The following is a 19,929-nucleotide window of genomic DNA, read 5'->3' on the forward strand; positions in this document are numbered from 1 at the left end:
CCAATAGGTCTCCGAACTTCTGCTTCACAGTTACCATCGTTAGTTATACTAGACCCGAGATAGACAAAGGTGTTTACTATCTGGTATTCTTGTAATATGTTAGTTGGTATGTTGATATTTTCCGAGTTACATGGGAAAATAGTAAAAAGTGGTGGGGGAAGCATAATTATTGAATTGAATTTTGTTTCCGAGCTGCCCCAAATTTTATAATTCTATCCTTTAGCAGAGATCAATAGTAGTGTAAATTTAAAATCTCGACTGAATTCCGCGGTTGCATTAGCCGCCATATTGATTTTAAATGAGAACTGTTGTTGCTTAATATCTCCGCCATTTTCAACTTTTCAACCTAAATGGTGGGAAAGAAAATTGTTGGAAATGCAGTTTCCTACAATTTCTTTGGCACAATTTTTTTATACGATCAATATTCTCCGAGTTAAGGGGGAAAATAATGGAAGCGGGGGGGAAGCATAATTATTGAATTGTCTCATTTATTATTAACTTTACGACATAATTGTACATAAACAAAAATAAAGAGAATTATATTTTATACAATTTTTGAACCTTCCAATGAAACACCAACCAAACTAAGTATATAAAAGACATAAAAATACATTATATGCATTAAGTTCACTTAATTTTATTAACTAGCGGGTTTGATTGGTTGAATTTGTCTGTCGATATTTTAAGTTTTATGTCAGCTAATATATCGTGATGTTTCAACAATTTTTTTAAATTTTGGACCCTGTTGGGGGGAATTTTCCCATTTCCCCCCTTGTAGACCTGCCCCTGGTTCTCTCGAAAAATTGTAGTAAATCGTAATTGCAACAATTTCAGTTCTTACACTTTTTGTCGAAAAGTTGAAAATGGCGGAGATATTGAACAAAAACAATTGCTTCAAAATCAATCAGGTCTTATGCTCGCACTTTACCCCATACGTACTACCTTAAATATTGATTTTATCAAAAAAATGCACGACATCAAAATTATACCAAATTTAATTCTCTTCATTTTTGTATAGGTATATGTTTGTTGTAAAACTAATAATAAACGAGATAATTCAATAATTCAATAATTATGCTACAACTGTCACAATTTTCTCCTTATAACTCGGAAAATATCGACCGCACGAAAAAAATTATAATAAATGAAACTATAGAAAATCGCATTGTCAACAATTTCAGTTTCTACACCTTTTGTTAAAAAATTGAAAATGGCGGAGATATTGAGAAAAAACGGTTCTCGTTTAAAATCAAGATGGCAGCTAACGCTGCGGCGGAATTCAGTCGAGATTTTAAATTTGTACTAATATTGACCCTCCCTAAAGGTTAGAAAAATAAAATTTTGGGCAGCTCCTAATGCAGGGTCAAATGCTATCCCGACTGAGCTATCCCACAAGTTGGGTCGTGCTGATCGGTTCAGTGGGGCAGTGCACCCTTGCCCCTCCAAGGCTATTTTCCACTCGGGTTCGCCGTCTCCCTTAGGCATCGCTTGTAACCCACTATGTTACCCCTGGGCCATCACCTCTTCTGCATGATGGTGTTACAGTTTAAGGTTGGGGTGGCGGATGATACATAGCGGTCATCCCTATGCAACATCCTTTTGTTTCAGTGGTTTTCTCCACTGGTTGCAGAGGTTTTCTCCTGGGGGTATAGGTTTGGGTATCGGGACGTGTACCTATGATGGGTAGGGGTGGGTGTTGGGAGTATTAACTATCACGCAGGGACAGGTTAGGAGCTTGGCTAGAGGAGAACGGACAGCTGCTCCAATTTGTTGCCTTTTACGATGAACAGGAGAAGCTGTGGAAGTATTCTACTTGAGCAGCCTGTCTCCACACGGAGACGAGAAAAATATATAAAAGTCCGAAAGCCGCCAGCCGCTTTGAATGAAAAGTATTCCCGGAAATGCTTTATGACTATACTTGCAAAAGGGCAGTGCATACAATAAATAATATTTTCTGATATTTTGTTTAGATTAGGATGAAAAAAGGAACTATAAATGATAAATTAAACGCATTTTAGTATTATCAGGTAATAATAATAATAGTTTACAGAATTATCTGAATCATTACTATTTAATAATTTGAATTTATTCTCGTTTAAAAAAAAGTATTATCATCAGTGACCTGCTTTTGGCCGCCCCTATTGTTGGCCGCCCGTGTGCGATGCACACTTAGCACACATGGTAGCGGCGGCCCTGGAACTAGGATTGTCTCATCACAAGTCTGTCGTAAATACTAAATCATTTAGGAGAGAATGCGACAAAAGCGGCCCCAGACAAAGGCCGTAGCGACCCCAGACAAAGGCCGTTCTCGACAGTGGCGCACAACCCCTCTAAATGCGACACTATTACCTACCAGAGAACTGCAGTTCTCGCCAGTGGCGCACACCCACACCCCCTACACGCGACACTATAATATACACGAAATTTTCGATTTTCTAGATCTGACTGAATTGAAAATTGGGCCAACTTGAGCCATCTTAAAGTTCAGGAAAAGACTTACCCATTCCTACGTCAACCATTCATTTTGGTCCAAGGGTGTGGATTTTACGGCCCTTCCTATCTAGGGTCTGTTTTTTGTTCTCGTCCCCAAAACTCCCAAAAACTTCCAAACTTTAAGTACGACCTTTGCGGCTTCTAATAGTACTGATCATTACCTTTCCAACACATGTATAATTTTGAAAATCCGTTATAACATTCAAAAGTTACCGAGCTCAGAAATATGACTCACGTCACGACTCAATATAAAACGTCACGATTCACGATAAGACATAGCTCAGTATAGCCAAAAAACTGAAAAACTAAACTTTGAAAATTTTGGTTTTTCGACAATTACTCAAAATTTCAACCTACAAATTTCGCCAATAGCAGAGCGTTTGTAAAAGGTCTCTAGACGAATCTAACGGTGTATACCTCATATCCGGAAAAATTCGATTTTTTAAGTTATAGGCTTCATAGCTATGATCAAATCTATTATCTATGGAAAATAACGGGTTTTCAAGCTCAATAACTCCTGTAGTAGCTTCAGTTATCATACTTGACCTTAGATGCATCAGATACTACTTATCCATTCGTTTCAAACTCATGTTTAGTGATCAAAATCGGTTAAGCTATTTGGAAGGTATTAAGCTACAAAAGTATAATCCAATTAACGATTATTCCCGAAAAGGTTTATTTAGTTGTAGTGTTTACCGCTAAATTTGATCTGGCAACGGGCAATCCGAGTTTATTTACCGGCCATCCCAATATTTTTTTTCAATCTATTTCGAATAGAAAAAAATCTAGTATACATTCAATGGACACTAAATCATTTTGGAGGCAATGCGACAAAGGCGACAATTTATAAAGCTTAACGTGTAATCGAGAAACATTGCATTCAACTTCATACATTTAGTTTCAAAAGAACTTTGAAAAACTCCTGATAAAAGAATAAAAAACCGCTAAGCCCCGTAAAAATGAGTGGCGCATACAATATGCCAGCTACAAAAGGTCTGATATGAATAATGCGTGGCGCGAAAATGTATTTTCATTTTGATGCGAAACAAAATTTTAGTTTTATTTTAAAAGATTTTTCCATAATATTTGCTAAATTTGAAATAAACGCGTCACAAAAGAGTTTCAAAATTCAAACTGTATCAAAGTTACTATTTTGTGGCGCGTTTTATTTCAAATTGAGAAAATATTATGGAAAAATATTTTAAAAGAAAACTAGAATTTTGTTTTGCATCAAAATGAAAATACATATTCGCTCCACGTAGTATTCATATCAGATCATTTGTAGCTGGAATATTGTATGCGTCACTCGTTTTTACGGCGTTTAGCGGTTTTTTATTCTTGTTTTGCATATTCTATACATTTCATGTATTTAAATTTTCCAAATCCGTCATCTACATCAAATTTACATCTCCGACGTATTTTTGAGATCAAGTTAAAAGATTTAGCTAAATAATTCATTATTTCCTTCATAATATCATATTAGTTGATAATGAACTAGAAAATAGGTACCTAATTAGCTTGAAAAATTAATTAGAATTTGATGAAAATGTAACTATATATAGCGCCACAGATGTTTTGTTCTTCACTAAATATACGTGACAGTATTATACAAACTAGTAAGTGCATCAACCAGAAAGATGAATAAATTAGCTATTTTGTTTTGTGCATTAATTTGCGCTGCTTATTGTGTAATAGGTCTGGATCCCGCGTATGAAAAAAAAGTTGATTAATAGCAAGCTGAAAATGTGTTAATAGCTTAAGGGTGTCTAGTCGGACAAACTTTGATATATTGGAACACTGGAACAGGGGAAGTTTTAACTGTGGAACAGGTTAAAAATTTGGAACGGTCAGACCACGAAGACGGCACATGTATTTTGTCCGACACAACAGGCTTAAACTCTCCGAACAGAGAATAAACTCTCATGCAAAAATCAGACTGCTATTTATCACCAAATGGGCGTTTTAATGAGTGAAACATCTAGAATATGTCAAATGACAGGAATTATGACAGGTGATAAATAGCAGTCTGATTTTTGCATGAGAGTTTAATCTCTGTTCGAAGAGTTTAAGTCTATTCTGTCGGACAAAATAAATGTGCCGTTTTTGTGGTCTGACCGTTCCAAATTTTTAACCTGTTCCACAATTAAAACTGCCCCTGTTCCAGTGTTCCCATATATCAAAGTTTATCCGACTAGACACCCTTAAGCTATTAACAAATTTTCAGCTTGCTATTAATCAACTTTTTTTTCATACGCGGGATCCAGACCTATAAGTATATTATTTCATTATGTTTTATATCTATTAGTGCTGATTCCGGCGTACCAAAAAAGTTTATTAATAGCAAGCTGAAAATTTGTTAATAGCTTAACAGTGTCTAGTCTAGGGTGACCAAATCATAAATTTGAAAAAATGGGATACATCCGAAGAGGGTTTGGGGCCGATATTCTTTAGGGGCCTCCATCGAGATGTCATCATTGAAACACGCTATTTTTAGCTAATTTGAGACATAAAACCTTTGATAATTTTCCTACAAATATGTAATTAAATTTAAAATGTATAATAAATAAAAACAACGATTTTACAGCTTAAGAAACGGAATAATCCCGTTTTTACGGGACGTTCGGTCACCCTAGTCTAGTCGGACAAACTTTGATGTAGGAGAGCACTGGAGCAGGATAAGTTTTAATTGTGGAACGCGTCATCCTGACAAGTTTATGATTGTGAAAACTAGCAGGTTGTTTTTTTATATATGAAAAAATGTTTGTCCGACAAATATGTTATACATTTTAATAAGTCCGGCACGTAGAACATGTCAAATGACAGGAATTATGTTAGTGGTAAATAGCAGTCTGATTTTTGCATGAGAGTGAAGAAAAACAAATCATTTGGAAGTTCTGTCAGACAAAATACACGGGACGTTTTCATAGTCTGACATTCGAAACTTGTAACCTGTTCCACAGTTAGAACTTCCCCTGTTCCAGTGTTCCCATATATCAAAGTCTGTCCGACTAGACACCGTTAAGCTATTTACAAATTTTTAGCTTGCTATTAATAACTTTTTTGGTACGCGGGTTCCTGGCCTATATAAATACTTTTCATTTGTAAAATAAGTAGAAATAAGTATGCGAAAATAGGCATTTTCGAGGCTTAAAAACTTATATTTAAATTAGTATTTTTAACGGTGCCAATAACTTGGATTAAAGTTTAAACACTTCTTTTCAAGATTCCGAAGAGTGATCGCGTCTAACTTCAATTTAGACCGTAGTTTTTTAATTGTTAATTATGCGTGCCCATCCGGGTTTTTTTACGGTGCGCCGCGCCCTATTTTCAAAAATCTCCTATTTTCCTCCGAAAAATATTTTTTCTAGATTATTTTGCGACATTCTTAATAAAATAAGTTTCTTGACATTTTTCTCAAAAGTTAATAGTTTTAAAGTTATAAGCGATTTAAAATCCGAAAAATGACAAAAAACACATTTTCGCATTTTAAATCGCTTATAACTTTAAAACTAGTCACTTTTGAGAAAAATGTCAATAAACTTATTTTATTTAGAATGTAGCAAAGAATCTCGAAAAAATATTTTTCGGAGGAAAATAGCAGAGTTTTGAAAATAGTGCGGGCCGCACCGGCAAAAAAACCGGATGGACACGCATAAATATTAATTAAAAAACTACGGTCTAAATTGAAGTTAGACCCGATCACTCTTCGGAATCTTGAAAAGAAATGTTTAAACTTTAATCCAAGTTATTGGCACCCTTAAAAATACTAATTTAAATATGAGTTTTTAAGCTTCGAAAATGAGTATTTTCGCATTTTTTAGATTTTAAATCGCCTAACTCGAAACTGTCAATTTTTGAGAAAAATCACAAGATACCTTTCTTGTTTAGAATGACCCAAGAAACCTAAAAATATATTTTTAGGAGCAATAAAAGGTGACCTTCTGTATTTCTTTAAAAAAATTGTTTAAACAATTTCTGCCCAAAAATTCCGTGCGGCACCCTTCAGACTTGTTTAAAGGGGACATTTTTGAATATGAATCCGCAGAGAAACCGAATTAGAAATGTTTTTCAGACGGGAGCGGTCCCACCACATGGACTAAAGTGCGTTGAACATAATATGTCGCTCCCATTAGTCTTGGTAGTTTCTTCCTTTCAAAGACAAGCAGACGATTTGTGTATATTAAGGAAAAAGTCCATATTTCTGACCCATATATCAGCACTGGTAGCATCAGTTTTTAATATATTGTTACTTTGCTTTTTTTGCATAAATTTCTGTTTTTTGCTGATTATTTTCATTATTTTGCTTAAGCTAACATTTATTCGCTTACAGTATTCTTCGTTTTACTGCTTTCAGATGTATCATTATCGCTTGTTATCAGGGAATTCAGATAGGTAATTTTATTGGACGTCGAGTTCTATCTCTATTATTTAAAATAATGACAAGATTTTGGGTTTTTTCTCACAGATTTTTGGGCCCATATTTTGTGAGGACGTTATTAAGGTTGAAACCATATCTTCAAGTCTTTCCTAATATCTTGTGAGCCATTCTGTTGTAAGCACTTTTTTCCTCGTCTCCATAACCGTTTATTTTAGAAAATCCTCCACAGCTGTTTGACGTTGATATCTCTGAATTGCAAAACAAGTTTTCGCAAGGTATTTTCTAATTTACCTTAAAAAATTACTACTACTAATTACACTCATTTCACAATACATAACGATTTTTTAATTAAATTATTGTCAATTGTTTTCTTGTTCTAGTCCATTACAAACCATTCAAACCACTTAGCTCTAAGAGTGCCAGATACTTTAGCCAATGATAATTTCCCTAATGTATCCAAAACTAAGCTAAATTTTTGTATGACCATTTGTTGGAAATTGGGTGTATTATAATATATCGTACCATTACCTTTATATTGATTATCATTACCATGTAAGAGATCACTTTATGACTATTTCCTTTTAGTCCAGCATAATAAGTTTTTTCCATGACACTTGAACAGCCAGGGTACTGAAGCGTTTTTTCGACAGGTAATACCTATAAGAGCAAATTGTATCTATTTCCTGCGTAGGATCTGGCGGCCATTTTTATTTATAAACAATTAAGTGTCAAAAAATGGCATTTTTCACTTTTTTTTCCAATCAATGGAAACAGGGAAACTTATGGTTTTATTTAACGTAATATTATGGTAACGTAGTACAAAGTTTGATATACTCATTTATTGTTAATATAATTGCGAAAAAAAATCGGAGTTGCAAAAAAAATTATTTTCGCAATAACTTTTGTAAAAATGAGTGTACAGCTTTGAAATTTTTGCAAAATAAGGTTCTTTGGTGCTTAATATGAGATAAAAATTTCAAAACGATTCATTCAATTGTTTAAATTTTATTCAAATTGTTTATCCCAGAGAGCATTTTTTTTGCAATAACATAAGTCAGATGAAAATGACGTTAGAACCATTCCACAGGTGTCAAATGAAAGACCATGAGCTATATTTTCAACTTGGTTTAAAAAAAAAGTGAATAAAAAATGCATCTATTAGTAATAAATAATTATGCAAAAGTATCGTAAATCTTTTCTTATAAACTTTTTATTTTGTTATATAGGAAATTATACATAGTTATTACAATTTTTTATCAAATATGATATAGATGACATTACTTGGTAGTTGTGCACTTAAAACAGGGTAAAAAAGTTAATTTTTTTGGAAAAAGTTATTCAAACAGTTTATAAAGAAAAATTGACGATACTTTTGCATAATTATTTATTACAAATAAATGCATTTTTTATTCACTTTTTTAAACCAAGTTGAAAATATAGCTCATGCTCTTTCATCTGAAATCTGTGAAATAGTTCTAAGGTCATGTTTTCTGACTTATTTTATTGCAAAAAAAATTCGCTCTGGGATAACCAATTTGAATAAAATTTAAACAATTGAATGAATCGCTTTGAAATTTTTATCACATATTAAGCACCAAAGAAACCTCATTTGACAAAAATTTCAAAGCTGTACACTAATTTTTACAAGTTATTGAGAAAATATTTTTTATTGCAATTCCGAATTTTTTCGCAATTATATTAACAATAAATGAGTATATCAAACTTTGCAATACGTCATTTTAAAGCTTTTTCCATTATCTCGAAGATATTTGTACTAAAATTCATAAATTTTACTGTTTTACGTTGATGTGAAAAAAAAAATGGGAAAATGCCATTTTTTGACAGTTAATTGTTTATAAATAAAAATGACCGCCAGATCCTACGCAGGAAATAGTTATAATTTGTTCCTATAGGTGTTACCTGTCGAAAAAACGCTTCAGTACCCTGGCTGCTGAAGTGTCACGAACAGGGTATTTTTGTCTTATTATTGGCCTATTTTTAATGGAGCTCACTTTATAATAATAATAATAATAATAATAATAATAATAATAAGAGGATGGATGTCAAGCCCAAGAAACCATCCAACATCTTACAGGGGGCTTCCAGGCATTTGCTGCAACTGAGTACAAGGAACGGCATGACGCAGTGGGAAAAATCCTTCATCAGGGGATAGCTATCAAGCTGGGACTTCTCCAAACCGACCATCTCCCATATTATCAATACGTCCCTGAGAGTATGCTTGAGGATCGCAACTACAAGCTATACTGGGACCGCACTGTGCTCACAGACCAAACAGTGGCGCATAATAGACCAGATCTCGTATTAATCAATAAATTAACGAGACAAACAACCCTCATTGATGTGGCGATTCCAAACAACAATAATCTACGTACTAAATTTACTGAAAAGATCGCCAAGTACAGAGATCTGGAAATTCAAATACGGAGACAATGGAAATTGCAAAGTACCCAGACGATACCGATTATTATGTCTACTACTGGAGTCATTCCGAAGACCCTCATCGAAAGCATAAAAAAGCTGGGTCTTAACGAACATCTTTATCAGACCATGCAGAAAGCAGTACTACTCGCAACGGCCAGATGTGTACGAAAATTTTTGGGAGATACACCTGCATACCAAGTCACCTAGGTCTCGATAAGGCCGCGTTCGGAGTGGACGAGCAAAGAGCAAAGAGCAAAGAGCAAAGAGCAAAGCGGAGAAATCAAACTCATACTGGGAAATGGAGGTACACAGAGTGCTAGCAAAGAGCAAAGCGGCGAAACCAAACAAGTTTGATTTCTCCGCTCGCACTCTTTGGTCCATGTGGTGAGACCGCTCCCGTCTGAAAAAATTTTTGATTCGGTTTCTTTGTCAATTCCTATTCAAAAATGTCCCCTTTAAACAAATCTGAAGAGCACCGGCGGAATTTTTGGGCAGAAATTGTTTAAACAATTTTATCTACTCTATGTTATATTATGTGTAGGTTTTTAGTTTGTCAAAACTGTCATTCTAGATAGCAGTGCGTGAAGTGTTTAAAGTAAGCGTGAAATAACAATGTATTTTAAATGGGACTTACTTTTTCGCACTGTTTTTAACACACTTTCATATAATCAAATATCCTTAACTTTGGCGTTGTCATGGTGATGACATAATGAGCAATAAATTACGACAAAAGTTTTTACAGTTTTGTGGTTTGAAAGAAGTTAGAATTTTTAAATGTCAAAGTTCTAAAAATTGTAGAATAGAAATGAATTCCAGTGACGAAGAGTTACAGTTTTTTTATTTGTTTATGATAGAGTAAATAAAATATTGTATGAAACTGTGCGTGAAGTACTTTTTGCCAACTTACGCGATGTATAGCACTCGCTCCGCTGTCGCTCGTGCTCTAAATATCGCGTGCGTTCGCAAAAAGCATACTTCACGAACTGTTTCATAAATAACTATTTTTAAACAAATACAAAAGATCACGTTTTTTTGCTCCGGAACATATATTTTTAGGTTTTTTGGGTTAATCTAAACAAAAAAGGTATCTTGTAATTTTTCCAAAAATTAATAGTGTTCGAGTTATAGGCGATTTAAAATCTGAAAAATGCGAAAATACGCATTTTCGAGGCTTAAAAATTCATATTTCAATTAGTATTTTTGAGGTTGCCAGATACTTAAATTGATGATTAAACATTCAGCTTCGATTCTGAAGAGTGATCGCGTCTAACCTTAATTTATACCGTTGTTTTTTAATTGTTAAATATGCGTGTTAATCCGACTTTTTTGCCGGTGCGGCGCGCTCTATTTAAAAAATCTCCTATTTCCTCCGAATATTATTTTTTCTAGATTTTTTGGGACATTCTAAATAAAATAAGTTTTTTGACATTTTTCTCAAAAGTTAATAGTTTTAAAGTTATAAGTTAATAAAAAACTCATTTTTGGATTTTAAATCGCTTGTAACTTTAAAACTGTTAACTTTTGAGAAAAATGTCAGGAAACTTATTTTATTTAGAAAATCCCAAAAAATCTAGAAAAAGTAATTTTCGGAGGAAAATAGGAGATTTTTGAAATAGAGCGCGCCGCACCGGCAAAAAAATCGGATAAACCCGCATATTTAACAATTAAAAAACAACGGTATAAATTAAGGTTAGACGCGATCACTCTTCAGAGTCTTGAAGCTCAATGTTTAAACTTCAATTTAAGTATCTGGCAACCTCAAAAATACTAATTTAAATATGAGTTTTTAGGCCTCGAAAATGCGTATTTTCGCATTTTTCAGATTTTAAATTGCCTAGAACTCGAAAACTATCAATTTTTGAGAACATTTACAAGATACCTTTGTTGTTTAGAATGACCCACAAAACTTAAAAATATATGCTCCAGAGCAAAAAACGTGATCTTTTGTATTTATTTAAAAAAATTGTTTAAACAATTTCTGCCCAAAAATTCCGCCCGGCACCCTTCAGATTTGTTTAAAGGAAATTTTAAAATATTTTTAAATAAGAATCCACAAAGAGACCGCATCGGAAATTTTTTCAGACGGGAGCGGTCTCACTACATGGACTACTGTGAGAGTAAAGAGCAAATATCCTACCGCTCCTATCCATACTGCCGAGTGGAAAAGAACTAAACTCTCGTCTAGCTAGTCCTGTCGCCAGCTGGGGTACAACGGCCTCCTGTATTCAGATGGACTTACCCAAGTTTTTTTTATGTATTTTGACCTGTAGAACACGAATTTTTTGGGTAACAGTTGATCCGGATGTCGATAAGATTGTTATAAACCAAGAAGTTGAGGAATCACTTAACAGCGATTTCTCGCAAAACAAAACATTTTTTTGTATTTTTTGGGCCATTCTTACCAAAAAATGTTCCTACAAATTTTTTCGTAGGATGCATAGTTTTCGCATAGTTTGCACAAATGCGTATTTTCGCATTTTTCAGATTTTAAATTGCCTAGAACTCGAAAACTATCAATTTTTGAGAACATTTACAAGATACCTTTGTTGTTTAGAATGACCCACAAAACTTAAAAATATATGCTCCAGAGCAAAAAACGTGATCTTTTGTATTTATTTAAAAAAATTGTTTAAACAATTTCTGCCCAAAAATTCCGCCCGGCACCCTTCAGATTTGTTTAAAGGAAATTTTAAAATATTTTTAAATAAGAATCCACAAAGAGACCGCATCGGAAATTTTTTCAGACGGGAGCGGTCTCACTACATGGACTACTGTGAGAGTAAAGAGCAAATATCCTACCGCTCCTATCCATACTGCCGAGTGGAAAAGAACTAAACTCTCGTCTAGCTAGTCCTGTCGCCAGCTGGGGTACAACGGCCTCCTGTATTCAGATGGACTTACCCAAGTTTTTTTTATGTATTTTGACCTGTAGAACACGAATTTTTTGGGTAACAGTTGATCCGGATGTCGATAAGATTGTTATAAACCAAGAAGTTGAGGAATCACTTAACAGCGATTTCTCGCAAAACAAAACATTTTTTGTATTTTTTGGGCCATTCTTACCAAAAAATGTTCCTACAAATTTTTTCGTAGGATGCATAGTTTTCGAGGTAAACCCGGTTAAACTTTCAAAAAATCGAAAAATTGCAATTTTTGAACCCGAATAACTTTTGATTAAAAAATAAAATAGCAATTCTGCTTACCGCATTTGAAAGTTCAAGTCAAATTATATCGGTTTTAATTATTTGTATTGCTAAAAATTTATTATTTTATTGTTAAAAAAAGCTATAAACACCTAGTGCTTGAGTGATGTTTTCAATGATTTCCCATTTAAAATCGAACGAGTAGGTAGAAGAGGTAAAAGTGCAAGCGGGGCTATTTGTACGTAGCATGCATTAAAACGCATGTATTAGGCACGGGAAACACTATGTGTTTATAGCTTTTTTTAACAATCAAAAAATAAATTTTTAGCAATGCAAATATTCAAAAGAGATATAATTTGACTAAAACTTTTAAAGGCGGTAAGCAGAATTGCTATTTTATTTTTTATTCAAAGGTTATTCGGGTTCAAAAATTGTCATTTTTCTATTTTTTGAAAGTTCAACCGCGTTTATCTCGAAAACTATGCATCCTACGGAAAAACTTGTAGGAACATTTTTTGGTTAGAATGACCCAAAAAATACAAAAAAATGTTTTGTTTTGCGAGAAATCGCTGTTATGTAATTCCTCAACTTCTTTGTTTATAACAATCTTATCGACATCCGGATCAACTGTTACCCAAAAAAATCGTGTTCTACGGGCCAAAATACATAAAAAAACTTGGGTAAGTCCATCTGAATTAAGAAGGCCGTTGTACCCCCCCTGGCGACAGGACTAAGCGTAACTACCTGCTATTAGCCCTTCTTTGCTCTTTGCTCTTTGCTCGTCCACTCTGAACGTGCACTTTTTGCTCTTTGCTCTTTGCTCTTTGCTCGTTGCTCTTTGCTCTTTGCTCTTTGCTCTTTGCTCTTTGCTCGTCCACTCTGAACGCGGCCTAACACGGAAAGAGTCCCACCAGAGCTCAATCCTTTTGATACCGTAGGTATCTGGGATGAGTCAATTTTCCCCTTAGAGGGAGTGTGAGCCGTATGGCTAAATCTGGATAATAATAATATACGTTTATTCAAATCAACAGTTATTACAATAATTTACAATTTCAGTTTACCTAAATTATAATAAACGCAAAAAATAGTCTAAAAAGCATAAACACGGTTGTTGACTTAATCTGTCTTATACCTATTGACAGATTTATGCTTATAGTTTTTTTTGTCAAATCATTATTTTATTTTTATAGTTTCTAATCTAATTTCTATTTTTTGTATAGTATAATTTAAATTTATTTAATTGTTACACAATTTCCTTATTTCTCTTATCCAAACAGTAACTAATTTTTAGCTTATTTATTTCAGTAACTAATTGTTTATACAAATAAAAATTATTAATGTTTTTAAAATGTATGGGCAGTTGATTGTGTGTTCTTGGAGCAAAATATTTATTTGACCGTTCAGTTATTGTTTTTAAAGTATGAAGACATTCGGCATTCGCTGCTTTAGAGATTCTTGCTTTTGTGTCTTGTCTTAGGTGTTTGTTTTTCCAGATTGTGTCATTATAGTCCAGGGCGCATCTGTTTTGAGATGGACGTTGAGAGGTGACTCAATTTGTTTTGCAGAAATTGCTTGAAAATAACTCAAATAATAATATTTGAGTTATCCTCCCACTTAAAATGGTCCGGAACATTGTTTAAATAATCAAAATGTCAAAATATAAAGGAAAAATTCGATTTTTTATTGGTTTTTTGATTATAACTTTAAAACTATTCATTTCTAAGAAAAGTTGTACTAACATAAAAGTTGAGTAATTATATTTCCTACAAGATAGAATTGGTAAAGAATTTAAAAAACAGTCACCCTTGTTGCAAAATGGCAATAATTGCGAAAAAAACTATCCAAAACAAGTATTTGCATTTTACGTTTTTCAACCATTGATGCTAAACTTAGAACCTTCATATTTTACCGAGAAAAACTTCATGATATAATAAAACAACACTGTAAATTTCATAAGGATTGGTTTAATAGATTTTGCAATCCAGCTTTCGCAAAAAAAAATTATTTTTTTTTAAATGTTGCAGGACTGTAAATAAAGCAGATAGCAAGTTGAATTTTTTTGCTTATAGAAGTGTACTGTTCCTTTAATTTTAAATTTGCAAAATTAAAATCAATTAATTACCACGGCGTCAGGAAATTTTCTAAATAAACAATAATTTTTGGTGCTACGCGCAGGACAGCGGTGTTCGATTCACACAAGTTGATTTCCACCAAAATTTCTTCCAATCTTTATCTAATATATTATTTTCTTACTCTATATTTTGTTGTATTTTAATATTTTAATTCCACAAAAAAAAATCAAACTAATTTTATTATTGTTTGTGAAATATTGTTTAAAAAATTACATATGTTTAAAAATAATAAACTTTTATTCTCTGTATAAGTTAAAATATATGAACAAAGCAAATTTTTGCTAAAAAAGTGTTATTTCAAAGGATATGTGTTTTTATTTTGCAAGAAACAAAATTATTCATTTATATCGAAATGTAATAAAAATTAAAATGTATCAATTATTATCAAAGGCCACTGGAATGCCCAATCAGAACAAACTATCCGCTGTCCTGCGCGTAGCACCAATAATTAATGTTTATTTAAAAAATTCCTGGCGCCGTGGTGGTTAATCGATTTTAATTTTGCAAATTGCAAATTAAAGGTACAGTACACTTCTATATGCAAAAAATATCAACTTGCTATTTGCTTTATTTTCAGTCCTGTAACATTTTGAAAAATGAATTTTTTTGCGAAAGGTGGATTCCAAAATTTATTTTGCAAAATCTATTGAACTGATCTTAATGAAATTTACAGTATTGCTTTACTGTATCATAAAGTTTTTCTGCGTGAAATATGAGGGTCCTAAGTGTAGCATAAATGGTTGAAAAACGTAAAATGCGAATACTTGTTTTTGTATGATTTTTTCGCAATTATTGCTATTTTGCAACAAGGGTGACTATTTTTTAAATTTTTAAATAATTATATATTGTAGGAAATTTAATTACGCAACTTTTATGTCAGTACAACTTTTTTATCGAAAATAAATACTTTTAAAGTTATAATCAAAAAATGAAGGAAAAAATCGAATTTTTCCTTAATTTTTTGACATTTTGATTATTTAAACAATGTTCCGGACCTTTTTGAGAGGGAGGATAACTCAAATATTATTATTTGAGTTATTTTCAAGCAATTTCTGCAAAAAATTTAAGTCACCTCTCAACGTCCAAATGTAGTAATATTTTTACAGATGTGCCCTGGTCTATTAAGAGATCCCGTCGCTTTACTTGCTTTTAAGCTTTGTTGTCGTACTTCCGCTTCAACATATCCGTAACTGGTTATTTCCACCTACCTCTACCGAAAGTATACTTTTCCCGACCTGACTGTAGGGAGCAAAGTTGTACTTTTCCTCCCTAGGGAGGAAAATATTTTTCCTCCCTAGGGAGGAAAAGTAAAAGTGACGTCATGGTATTTCATTCATGAAGTATAACTTATTGACGCCCTGTATATTTTCTACTACGTGAGTAACTATACATTTTAACTTTTATTTAAAAATACTCTATTTTGCAGAATGGTAAAAACAGTAAATTGTTATTCTGATTTAACAATGTTTACATTAATAATTTGACTTATATTTGACAGTTGACAGTTATATTGTATCTACTTGTTAGTTTTAGTTCTAATAAATTTTGTTGGTTAGTTACATAAATAAATTAAGTAAAAATGAAAAAATGACTTGATATTTGAGGAAGGTGGAAAAACCATATGTATAACATGGGAGTAAAGTGTCTTTTCCTCCCTTGAATGATTACTGCCCTCCGCTACGCGTCGGGCAGTAAACTTCATTCTCGGGAGGAAAAGTAGCACTTTCCTCCCTTGTTATACAAATAGCTATTGTCATATTGTATTTCTTAACTGTTGTATTAAATATGCGTGTTAACTTTTTCCATTTATCTTTGCCTGTATTCGATTATGGAAGTAGATATTTTCGATGGTTTGTATCATATTGATTGGTATGTTTCTTCTATGTTCTATAGAGTAAGTGTAAGACGTCTTCGACTTGGATGCAATCGAAAGCCTTTGTCAGGTCTATAAAACATAGATATGCTGGTTTATTGTACTCGATGGACTTTTGTGTGATTTTTCTCAGTACAAATAAGTCGTCTATGCATTTTCAAACATATTCGTTAAATATGAGTTCCATATATAAATATTAAAAACTTATTACTGATTGGTGCTTTCCGGTTTAGGGAAGTGCAATTAGAACGAAAATATGCATTGTTTCGGAAAAATTCAAACAAGCTTATATTTTTCTAAAAATTCTTTTGTTAGTTTATATACATGTTAAAGTAAAAAGTTCTACTCGCAGATTTGGCCGCCAATTGTTTATTAATTGTTAGAACAATAATAATTTTTTTGTATAAATAATTTTAAAAATATCATTGAATTCGTCATTTTACTTTGATCAAATATGTTTCTATTTTGTTTTTGATTAAGCTGAATCCGAATATGGCTTTACAATTTAAAAATTCTTATATAGAAATTCTCTTATACAGTATGTCTGCGTAGCTAGGAACCAGATCAAAACTTTTTTATTATCAATTTTACGAAAAAAGTTATTCTTCATAAAATGCTTTGGATAGTCAAAAATTTAAAACTCAACCGTCACACATCAAATTTTATCAATTTTATACGAGTTATGTCAAAAATATAAATTTCGTTAAAGAATAAATTACTTTCATATTCCAGAATATCAAAAATGCTATTATGAAAAGTTGTTTAAAATTAAAAACTATGTTTTAATATACAATTACATTATTTCAATCAATTTTTTTTTAAATATTTTCTAAATTTACGGATACCCATCATTTTATTATTCTTCTTCTTTAGGTGCCGTGTCTGTATTCAGACGTTGGCCGTCTTCATGTTTACAATTTCTTGAAATCTCTCTCTATCGGCTGCTGCGCGAAATAATTCTTCTACTGTGCAGCCACACCATTGTCTAATATTACGCAGCCATGAAAGTTTCTTTCGACTAATCCATCTCTTTCCCTCCACTTTTCCTTATATTATAAGGCGGAGCAGATGGTATTTAGGTCCTCTAATGATGACCGAAGTATTCTGTTTTTCTCCTCTTTATTATGCTTATGAGCAGACGTTCTGAATTCAGCATTTGAAAAACATCTTCATTGGAAGTGTGCGAAACCCACGATATCTTTAGGATTCGCCGATAGCACCACAATTCGAATGCTTCTATTTTGTTTAGCATTGTGGTTTTTAACGTCCATGTCTCGACAGGTTTCTGTTACATAAAACTGGTTTCCAGGTCATGAAAGCCTTCCGTGATATTTCGATCCTAGTTATTATCTCTTCATCAGAGTCACAATTTACATTTAACTAGCTGCCAAGGTACTTTGAAATGATTTACCCGTTCTAAATCCTCTCCATCAAGAGAAAGCTGACCTTGATCTATATTAATCTTTCCAACTGCCATCCACTTTGTCTTTGAAATGTTGATTTTAAGGCCTCTCTTATAACTTGCTTCACTGACTAGATTTAGTATTGTCTGAAGATCTTGTAAATTTTCAGCAAGAATGGCTGTATCGTCAGCGTATCTAATATTGTTGATTACTTCTCCGCCTAGCCTTACTCCCTCTTGTCTGTCATCCAAAGCCTCCCTAAAGATTTCTTCAGAGTACAGATTAAAAAGGGTGGGTGATAAAACACAACCTTGTCGTACTCCACGTTTTATCGGCAGTTTTTCAGTACGACTGTCTCCAATTTGGATAGAGGCTACTTGATTGTAATATAAGTATTTCAGCAGTCTTATATCGTAGTGGTCAAGTCCTGCTGCCTGCAGGCAATCGAAAAGTGTATCATGTTGTACTCGGTCGAATGCCTTCTCGAAGTCGATGAAACAAACATAAACGTTCTTTCGGAATTCACATTCGTATTCATTTTATTACAATTATGATAACTAATTTATTATCAGGTGAAGTTTAATAAAAAATTTTCTTTTTGGTAAAAGGTATATTAGTTTAAAAAGCCCTAAAGGGCTACAAACATATGAACAAAACGTTTTCGCTCTGTAACAAGAGCATCATCAGTGTTACCTAAAATAATTATAACCACATTAATTAAAGCAAATGTTGAAGTTAAAATGATGACCAAGCTAAAAGGACAGTTTGGTTATACTTACAAGAACATGGTGAGCCAACCAAAAAATACAAAGGTTTGGTTGGCTCACCATGTTCTTGTAAGTATAACCAAACTGTCCTTTTAGCTTGGTCATCATTTTAACTTTAACATTTGCTTTAATTAATGTGGTTATATTTATTTTAGGTAACACTGATGATGCTCTTGTTACAGATCGAAAACGTTTTGTTCATATGTTTGTAGCCCTTTAGGGCTTTTTAAACTAATATACCTTTTACCAAGAAGAAAATTTTTTATTAAATTTCACTTGTAATTAATGGTATACAGCCAACTACAGGAATTTCTTCCTTGTGGAAATTTATTATCAATTTTACGAAAAAAAGTTATACTCCATAAAATGCTCTACCTGGTGTAAAATTTAATATACAACTAACAGATATCAAACTTCTGCAATTTTATAAGAGGTATGTAAAAAATATTAATTTTACTTAAGGGTTAAGTGCCTTTATTATTCACAATATTTCAATTAGAAGGATGTAATTGAACACTGAAACATATTTTTTAATTCCAAACAACTTTTCTTAATAACAATTTTCGATATTGTGAAATATAAAGGTACTTTACTCTTGAGTGAAATTCATATTTTTTGACATACCTCGTATAAAATTAACAAAATTTGACATTGGTGGTTGCATCTTAGACTATATACGATGCAGAGTATTTTATAAGGAATAACTTTTTTTCGTAAAACTGATAATAAAAAAGTTATCAATAGGTCTCAAGTTACGCAGACATACTGAATAATAGCTAAAAAAAAATTTTTTATTAAGCATTTATTATTGTTGAAGCTTATTATTAAATGTTTTTTAGGTAAGTTTTATAGAAAAAAGTTTTGATCACTTTGTATAAACATTTCATTAACTGGGATTTTTCGGTTTTTGTATTACATTTTTGTTACCTTTCTCAATTTCCTCAAAAAGAAATAGTTTACTTCATTTCTAAAGTAAAATAATTCAGTGCATTTTAAAAATACATCATAAGCTTTAAAATGGCACCTATAATAGGACTGTAATAAATCTGTTCAAACTTGAGTAATACTGGTGGTAATTCTTTAAAACAACGAAGTTTTCAAAAATTACATTTTTTGAAACGTCGTATCATTTGAATTAAATTTTTGAGATTTTTTTTTGAGAGGAACATCGGTTAGTACGATGTCTGAAAGGTAAGATGTGCAAAATTGAGAGTTTTATAAGAAAAATTGTATTAGTTACACATTTTTAAATCATTTTTAAACCAAATTAATGTAAGTCTCAATTTCCGCCCACACCG

Source organism: Diabrotica virgifera, chromosome 7 (assembly GCF_917563875.1).
Source record: "Diabrotica virgifera virgifera chromosome 7, PGI_DIABVI_V3a".
NCBI lineage: Eukaryota > Metazoa > Arthropoda > Insecta > Coleoptera > Chrysomelidae > Diabrotica > Diabrotica virgifera.